At 39.8% G+C, this 9,600-nt stretch overlaps 1 protein-coding gene across 1 annotated transcript in view; it reads right to left on the reverse strand.

The window, feature by feature from the left end:
• Nucleotides 1-86, reverse strand: part of cdh8 (cadherin 8) — a 253,702-nt gene extending 253,616 nt beyond the window's left edge. Inside the window, exon 1 of the mRNA XM_061765341.1 lies at nucleotides 1-86. This exon is cut by the window's left edge and continues 290 nt beyond it. The gene's annotated coding sequence lies outside the window, so the exon portion shown is untranslated.
• Nucleotides 87-9,600: the final 9,514 nt, after the last annotated feature.

The raw sequence follows: 9,600 nt of genomic DNA on the forward strand, positions 1-9,600 counted from the left end.
TGAGTCTGAACCAGGATGTTTGTCCCTCTTATTTTGTCTTCTTCCTGTTTGAGGCTGATTGACAAACATCACGTTTACCCTGCTGAGTCCTGATTGGCCAGCTGAAGATCCAGCCAGTCAACCACAGACAAGAAACAATACACACAATCGCAGAAAAAGGTTATTGACACTGTTGCAAGTAAAAAGGATTGAAGATAGTGTTTCAAGACAGGATTAGGGTTTCAAAGCAGGGTTTAAAGCCATGTTTAGGGTTTCAATTTAGAGTTTCAAAGTAGGGTTTCAATCCAGGGTAAGGTATTCAGGGAAAGGTTTCAAGTCAGGGATAACATTTCAAATTATGGTTTCAAGCCAGGGAAGTGTTACAAAGTAGGTGTTCAAGCCAGGTTTGCAGTTTAAGGTAGGGTTTCAAATCAGGGTTAGGGTTTCCATTCAGGGTTTCAAGCCTAAATTGGATTTCCAAGGAGGGTCAGGGTTTTAATTTAGGGTTTAAATGTAGGGTTTCAAAAGTTATTTAATTAAGGTGTCAAATTAAGGTTTAAATCAATTTAGGGTTTCAAACTAGGGTTAGGATCCCAAATAAGGGTTTTGGGCTATTGTTGGAGTTTCAAAGTAGGGTTTTAAGCCATTTTCAATATATGGTTAGGATTTCAAATTAGGGTTTCAAATTAGGGCGGCACGGTGGATGACTGGTTAGAGCGTCAGCCTCACAGTTCTGAGGACCTGGGTTCAATCCCCGGCCCCGCCTGTGTGGAGTTTGCATGTTCTCCCCGTGCCTGCGTGGGTTTTCTCCGGGCACTCCGGTTTCCTCCCACATCCCAAAAACATGTATTAATTGGAGATTCTAAATTGCCCGTAGGCATGACTGTGAGTGCGAATGGTTGTTTGTTTCTATGTGCCCTGCGATTGGCTGACAACCAGTTCAGGGTGTACCCCGCCTCCTGCCCGATGACAGCTGGTATAGGCTCCAGCACGCCCGCGACCCTAGTGAGGAGAAGCGGCTCAGAAAATGGATGGATGAATGGATGGTTTCAAATTAGGTGTCATTTTAGGGTTTCAAGCGAGTGTTAGGGTTTCTAAGTAAGGTTTAAAGTCATCATATAAAGTCACTTTATACTACACTATATACCACCGACATACATTAGAAAGCTCACATATTGTACCTTCATCCTCCTCCTGCATCATGAATTATGAATTGTGAAGGCTAGGACAATTATGGCTCATACACAAATGAAGGATGCGGACTGTAATTGGGTCAGTGCTTATTGCCTGCAACACACCTGAGTTGGCAATAAACACCGCTCATCCATAATGTATGTGGTGCAGACTTAATTTACACACATGATGACTGTAATCATGGCATCATGATAGTAAATGATGATCACGTTTCGAAGTGTCAGACCATAATTTGTAATCTCAGTAGGCATTTATCTCTTTCATTTTTATTGGTTTATTATTATTATTTTTTTATCACTGCTCTCTTCTCGTTTTTCTTTTTTACTCTTATGAAATGATTTGTTCTGTCTTATAAATCAATTGAACATACCTGAAAAACAAAGTTACTATCTCAGTCGACATTCTTTTAAGTTTTCTTAAATATTTTTTAAATATTCTTTTTTTCTTTTTTTTCCATTTTCATCCTGGGGGTTCCTGATTATTTGAATTAATTGAGTTTACGTGCAAAAAAAATATTACAATCTCCATTGTCATTCTTTATTTTTTATTATTCTCTTTTATTATTTTTCTCTTTTGCTTTTTTTATTTTTCGCTCCATATTATTAACTCAAAACAGTCATTTTGTTCCTTTTTCTCTTTTTCATTAAAAAAATATTTGTTTCTTTTTTCAATTTAAATAATTTTATTCTTTTTTAAAGCACTTCAACAATAAAATCTATGTAACATAACTGAAAAAATACGTGACTTTTAAAGTCAAAATTCTCCCTATTCCTTTTTTATTTTGTTTCTTTTTTGTATTTGTTTCCATCATTCTTTAAATTTAATTATTAATTTTATTTTTATGATTATTATTATTTTTTTTTCTGTATTTGTTCAACTGCTATTTACCTCTTTTTTCAACTTCTCTTTTTTCTCTTTTTATATTTCTAGTTTTTGTATTTTGATTTTCAATGTTCTTTGTTTTGCTATTTATTCTTTTGTTCTTTTTACCTGCAGTATTTTTAAAAACAACCTAACATTACTGAAAAATATAATTTTATTCTTATTTCTTTTTTCGTCCTGTATATATATTTTTTTAAATTTCCCACTTTATTTGAATAAATGTAGCTCATAAAAATAAGATAAATAATAAAATATGAAACGAAATGAGCGGGACGGTGTGCGACTGGTTAGAGCGTCAGCCTCACAGTTCTGAGGACCTGGGTTCAATCCCCGGCCCCGCCTGTGTGGGGTTTGCATGTTCTCCCCGTGCCTGTGTGGGTTTTCTCCGGGCACTCCGGTTTCCTCCCACATCCCAAAAACATGCATTAATTGGAGACTCTAAATTGTCCATAGGCATGACTGTGAGTATGAATGGTTGTTTGTTTCTATGTGCCCTGCGATTGGCTGGCAACCAGTTCAGGGTGTACCCCGCCTCCTGCCTGATGATAGCTGGGATAGGCTCCAGCACGCCCGCGACCCTAGTGAGGAGAAGCGGCTCAGAAAATGGATGGATGGATGGATGGATGGAAACGAAATGAATGAAAAATGAATAAAAATAAAGAATGTAAAGTCACTACCTCAGCATCTTTCGTTTTCTCTTTTGTATTTTTTTTATTTTTTTGTCAGTTATTTATTTTTTTATTCTAAAGCATTCTCTAATCAAATCAATTTAGTTGGAAAACAGTCAGTCTTATTTGGATTAGGGTTTTATTGGGTTTCAAAGTAAGATTTCAAGTGTTTTTCTTTTTCTTTTCTGTCTTTTACCATACCTTTATTTAACCATGTACAGTAGGTCAAGTGATAACCAGTTCTCATTTGCAATGATGAAGTGGCCAAGAGACAATTACATGAAAATGATAAAAACAAGCAAACAAACAAACAAACAAAAAAACTATCTCACATCTTGTCATAAAGAAAAAATGCAGAAACACGTGAAAATATTAATAATAAGTGGCTAAAAGCAAGTGCAGTGTTCTTGGACAAATGTCTGTACGGAGTTATTAAAAGCAGTTAGAGGGATGAATGAACTGAGCTTTAAATTCTGCTGCAGAGTATTGCAGTAATTTGCAGCAGGAAACTGAAAAGAGAAGTGGTCAAAGGAAGTTCGGCTTTTGGGATTGTCCGATTGATGAAGCTGCTGGAGCGTAGACTGCGAGTGGTGTGACGGACATTTAACAATGACTGTAATTAAGAAGGAGTTTTCTAAATGAGCATAAACCAGTGACCTTTTGTCTACGTGAGAGGAGTGAGGGCCAGGTTACCAGGTAGTACAGCTGGCAGAGGTGAGTATTAAAGGGAGCCACAGAGATATTAAAGGGAGCCCCATTCATATAACTTATGGCATCTTGTTTATGAAGGAGAGATTTGGAGGCATACCTGTAAATTATGTAACCATAATAAAAACATTGGGATAACTGTCATTTTGACCAGAAGTTGTTTTGGTGTGTGTTTAAAAGCAGGTGGAAAACAGCAAAAGCACACTGGACACTGCTGAAGCTAGCCTGGAATGAGGACAATGCAGTAGTCAGAGAGGAGCTGGCTCTATAGACAAAAGTATTATCTGCATGAAGACATATATGAGAATTATGTGCAGCATATGCAATATTATTGACAAATATTAAACAGTGTTAGTCCTATTATGGACCCCTGAGGAACACCTTCAGTCATAGGCCCCGAGGGAACCCTCACTGATTGCAAACGACCAAAGCAGTAACTTTTGAACCAGGCCAGACAGCTCTCAGAGTGTCAAATGTCTCTTAGCCTGTCCAGCAATATTCAATTGTTTACTGAGTCAAAGGTCTTTTCTACAGTAGGTCCAACAAATGCAGCAGCAATATAGTACTGTCTTTTATCAATAGCACATATGCTGAGTATTAACCAGCCTCTCGAATATTTTAGAGAGGCAGGGTAGAATGGGGATGAGCCTGTATCAGTTCAGGTCAGAGTTTTCACCCGCTTTGAAAAGCAGGGTGACTGAAGCAGATTTCCAGGGGTCAGTGTGTCTAAGTACAGTTTCAAGACAGGGAAAAGGTTGAAAATAGGCTTAAATTACAATTTAAGGTACAATTACAATTTTACAGGTACAATTTCAAATTAGGCCAAAAAGCCGGGGTTAGGGTTTCAAAGAGAAGTTTCAAAATGTGGTTGGGGTTTCGAACTAGGGTCACTTGCGGAGTCCCCAGGGATCGGTACTCTGCTCTCTTTTGTTTATTTTTTTTACATGCTGCCACTTGGTGATATACCTGTATACGCATACTGTATATAAGATTAGCTTTCACTGTTATGCAGCTATACATGCCATTAAAACTAACTAGCCTACGTGATTGGTCTAATCTGGAGTCGTGTCTCGAAGAGATTAAGCACTGGATGTCCTCAGAAAACGCAGCTTTTGATTAGTAGCCCTGCTAAACATAGCCACTTGTTTAAGGACACCAGTCTGAGTTTTGACCAAAGCACCATTACCCAAACTAAATTCTCAAAGAATCTCAACGTTATACAGTATTTTACTCAACTCTCTCTTTCCAAAACCACATTTAAAATATTAACAAAACTGCACGTTTTGTTTTTTTTCATCTTCGCAATATCGCTAAGATATGGCCCATCCTATCCACTTTTATGTCTCGCCTCGACTATTGTAACATGCTGCTTTCTGGTTTTCCCATGTCTAGTATTAAAAGCTTACAGTTAGTACAAAACGCTGCAGCTAGAAAGTTTGATCATATTACCCCATTCTGACCAATTTGCATTGGCTCCGGTCCACTTGAGATGTGATTTTAAGGTCCTGTTAGTTACTCATAAAATATTACACAGGTCAGCACCCTCTTATAGTGCTGACTTAGTACTGTATGTTCCCTCCGAAAGCCTACCCTCGCAAAATGCTGGTCTTTTGGTGACTGAGAGAGCCAGAAAGACGTCCGCAGGTTCTCAAGCATTTTCTATTTGGGCTCCAGTACTCTGGAATGCCCTACCTGCAGATATTAGAGCTGCTACCTCAGCAGAAATTATTTCTACACTTTGGCATTTAGTTAAAGTACATGTAGGTCTGTTTTATTGCTGCTTGTCCTAACTCCTCGCCCCTCGTCTCCTGCTCAGAGAGAAGGCTAGATGACGTTAAATGAATCTGAAGCTGTTGCTGTTTGGGTTCTGCACCAACCAACTGGGACAAGATTTGAGGTGGACCACTTGGAGTTGTTTCCATGGAGGATTCTGCTCTGACCAACCGGGACAGGTCCTGAGGCAGACCCACCGACAGTGTCTACCCTGCAGCGCCTGTTCTCTTTAAATGGACTCTTATGCTATCTTAATGAACATTGTACAGCACTAGACTGTGATAAATGTTGCCCACTCAACATCCATTGGAATTAGGAATCCCAATCATGGGTTATGGTCAAATTATAATTTTCAGAAAGGGTTAGTGTTTCAAGGTAGGGTTTCCAGCCAAATTTAAGGTCTTTAAAAAGTGGTTCTGTAGATTTTTTTGTGCTGCTTTTAAAAAAAAAAATTGTTTTTAAATAAATACAAAAAAAGGGAAAGAATCAAGTGCTTTCCCAACTGGACTGTTGTGGTAATGATTTGCAGTCAAAGCCCCCGTGGAGCTGCAGTCTATTCAAATACCAGGCAGTCCCCACCTGTGAGCCTCTGGCAGGGAAAAGCTATCACGACTTCTCCAAAAAAGCTCATCTTCTGCTCGGCAGGTGTAGAAACCCAACACGCTTTCAGCTCAAAATGAGCTGAACAATTCTGTCCTCCATCACCTTTTTTCTCTCCCCTCACATGTTGCTATGTAGTTTTTTTCTTTTCAGATATGAAAATGTGGTTCATAAATTCAAATTATCACTCATTGTGAGGATAAGCGGCTCCGAAAAAGGATGGATGGATGGATTGATGAAGCAGGAAATAAATGAAACAGGCAGTCATGATGAGGGGAAAGGAGCGTGAGAAGGAGCATATAGTTTGTTTGAACCGGGAAAAGCCAGAGTTAGGGTCTGGAATTAGGGTTTAAAACTCGGGTCTGAAGGTAGGGTTTCAAGCCAAGGTCAGCATTTAAAGTTAGGGCTTCCAAGTAGGGTTTCAAGACAGCTCTAGTCTGAACTGATTAATATTGGGTTCATTAAAAAGGAATTAAACAGGATAAATACATTAAGATAAGGAGGGCGCCATGTTTGGCAAAATTGTCATAAGGTGCAGAGCAGTTGTGATGACGAAGCGCCAGCCGAGGGTTACCTGCTACCGCAGCGCTCAACTGAACTGTCAGCAGTGTCCCTCACAAATGAAAGTTTGGATGTTTTTTGTTTTTTTTTGACAAAATAACGAGTGAAAGTAGTTAGGTTAGATACATCTGAGTAAGCCTGGTTTGTTAAAAATGGATTGATGTAACGCTTCGGTAGAAACTGCAACATTGTCAGGCTGTCAGCATCAAAGGTAAGTGTGCAGATTCCTTTTCGCCGACTAAACTGCTCATTGTTTTATTTATTGAAAAGGAGTCTGCCGGCGACTGGACACTCACCACTTGTGACGGTCAAACAGCTGCGTGAGCCATTTGGCAGGCCGGGGACAAGAGCCCACCTGGTGAGCAGCTAGCCACTAGCGACTAACACGGGCGAGCTAGCTCAGTATTATACAATTTTAATCAATGACAGCATAATTTATTAGCATATTTTTAGCATATTAAATTACTGATTTTAACATGATTTTGGGACGGCAATGTGTTGATGTTGGGGTAAAAAGTGTATGATGGAAATATAAGGTTGAATGACGTAACTTGAACAATACGAGAACACCTAGCATCTGTTGCGAGTCAGCCGAGATACTTTCCGACAGCAAATATCTGTAGCTCGGCATTGCTGAATATTTATGAAGTGGTTTTTTTTCATAATAAAGCTGCATAATAAGGTGGAAGTGGCGACGACGCCTCACATTCTCGCAAATCCGCACTGTCGCCAGAGTGAAAAGCCCTAAGGATGGCAGCCTCCGTAAGAGAGTAGATGCTTTGTTTTAAACACATTTTTTTAGAATAAATACTTTGTAGATTTAAGTAAAAAGCAGCAGATAAAGAAGCTATACCATACAATTTTCTGTACTGCTTATCCTCACCAGGTTCGTGGGCATGCTGTAGCCTATCCCAGAGGCGGGGGGCACCCTGAACTGGTCGCCAGCCAATTACAGGGCACACACAAACAAACAACCATTCACACTCACATTCACACCTTCACAATTTAGAGTCTTCAATCAACCTACCACGCATGTTTTTGGGATGTGGGAGAAAACCGGCGTACCCGGAGAAAACCCACGCAGGCACGGGGAGAACAGGCAAACTCCACACAGACGGGACTGGGATTTGAAACCCAATCCTCAGAACTGTGAGGCAGATGTGCTAACCAGTCATCCACCGTGCCGCACTTCTTCTGCCACAAGAAGATATGCACATTTAAAATATAACAGAAGGATTCGACATCTCGTGTTTCGTTCCCCTTCAAATGTAGGGTTTCAAGCCAGGGTGAGCATTTAAAGTTGGGTTTCAAACCAGAGTTTGTGTTTCAAGTTAGGATTCTAAACTAGGGTTTGAAAGACGTGTTTCAGGCCTGGGTTAGCCTTTTAAGTTAGCGTATGAAGTAGGGTTAATCTTTTACAAGCCAGGGTCAAGGTTTTTGAATCTGGGTTTTAAAGTAGGGTTTCAAGATTGGGTTTTAAAGTTGGGTTTAAAACGGGATTAGAAGTTATTGTTTTAAACCAATATTAGCATTTAAATTTGGGTTCCAGAGTAAGTTTTCAAGTTAAGATTTCAAGGAAAGGTTACAATTAGGGTCTCAAAGTACAGTTCCAAGCAAAAGTTTTCATTTTAAGTTAGAGTTTCAAGTTTCAGTTAGGTTTTCAAAGTAAGGTTTGTAGTGGGGTTAAGATTTTCAAATTCAGGCCTAAAGTTAGGGTTTCAAAGTAAGATTTCAAGCTAGGGTTAGGGTGTGAGTTATGATTTAAAACCAGGGTTTCCAGTTAGGCTTCCAAAGTTGTGTTATAAGCCAGGGTTAGGGGTTTAAGTGAATGTTTCAAAGGAGGGTTTCAAATTAAGGTTTCAGCGCCATGAATAAAGGTGTGCGAGGTCCCTTTCACAGCTCCTTGCACAGCTAATTACAACCCCAATTCCAATGAAGTTGGGACGTTGTTTTAAACATAAATAAAAACAGAATACAATGACTTGCAAATCATGTTCAACCTATATTACATTGAATAAACTACAAATACTAGATATTTAATGTTTAAACTGATAAACTTAATTGTTTTTAGCAAATAATGATTAACTTGGAATTTTATGGCTGCAGCACTTTAAAAAAAGCTGGGACAGGTGGCAAAAAAGACTGAGAAAGTTGAGGAATGCTCATCAAACACCTGTTTGGAACATCCCACAGGCAAAACAGGTTAACTGGGAACAGGTGAGTGCCATGATTGGGTATAAAAGGAACTTCCCTGAATTGCTCAGTCATTCACAAGCAAAGATGGGGCGAGGTTCACCTCTTTGTGAACAAGTGTGTGAGAAATAGTCGAACAGTTTAAAGACAATGTTCCTACAATTGCAAGGAATCATCTTCGGTCTATAAAATCATCAAAAGGTTTAGAGAATCTGGAGAAATCACTGCATGTCAGCGGCAAGGCCGAAAACCAACATTGAATCCCTCAGGCGGCACTGCATCTAAAACTGGCATCAATGTGTAAAGGATATCACCACATGGGCTCAGCAACACTTCAGAAAACCAATGTCAGTAAATACAGTTTGGCGCTACATCCGTAAGTGCAACTTGAAACTCTACTATGCACAGCAAAAGCCATTTATCAACAACACCCAGAAACGCCGCCGGCTTCTCCGGGCCCGAGCTCATCTAAGATGGACTGATGCAAAGTGGAAAAGTGTTCTCTGGTCCGACAAGTCCACATTTCGAATTGTTTTTGGAAATTGTGAACGTCGTGTCCTCCGGGCCAAAGAGGAAAAGAACCATCCGGACTGTTATGGAGGCAAAGATCGACTAGCCAGCATCTGTGATGGTATGGGGCTGTGTTAGTGCCAATGGCATGGGTAACTTACACATCTGTGAAGGCACCATTAATGCTGAAAGGTAATCCAAGCGACGTCTTTTTCATGGACGCCCCTGCTTATTTCAGTAAGACAATGCCAAACTACATTCTGCACGTGTTACAACAGCGTGGCTTTGTAGTAAAAGAGTGCGGGTACTAGACTGGCCTGCCTGCATTCCAGACCTGTCTCCCATTGAAAATATGTGGCGCATTATGAAGGGTAAAACACGACAACTGAGACCCGGACTGTTGAACAGCTGAAGCTGTACATCAAGCAAGAATGGGAAATAATTCCACCTAAAAAGCTTCAACAATTAGTGTCCTCAGTTTCCAAACCTTTATTGAATGTTGTTGAAAGAAAAGGTGATGTAACACAGTGGT

The sequence above is a fragment of the Phyllopteryx taeniolatus genome, chromosome 2 (genome assembly GCF_024500385.1).
Source record: "Phyllopteryx taeniolatus isolate TA_2022b chromosome 2, UOR_Ptae_1.2, whole genome shotgun sequence".
NCBI classification, from domain to species: Eukaryota; Metazoa; Chordata; class Actinopteri; order Syngnathiformes; family Syngnathidae; genus Phyllopteryx; species Phyllopteryx taeniolatus.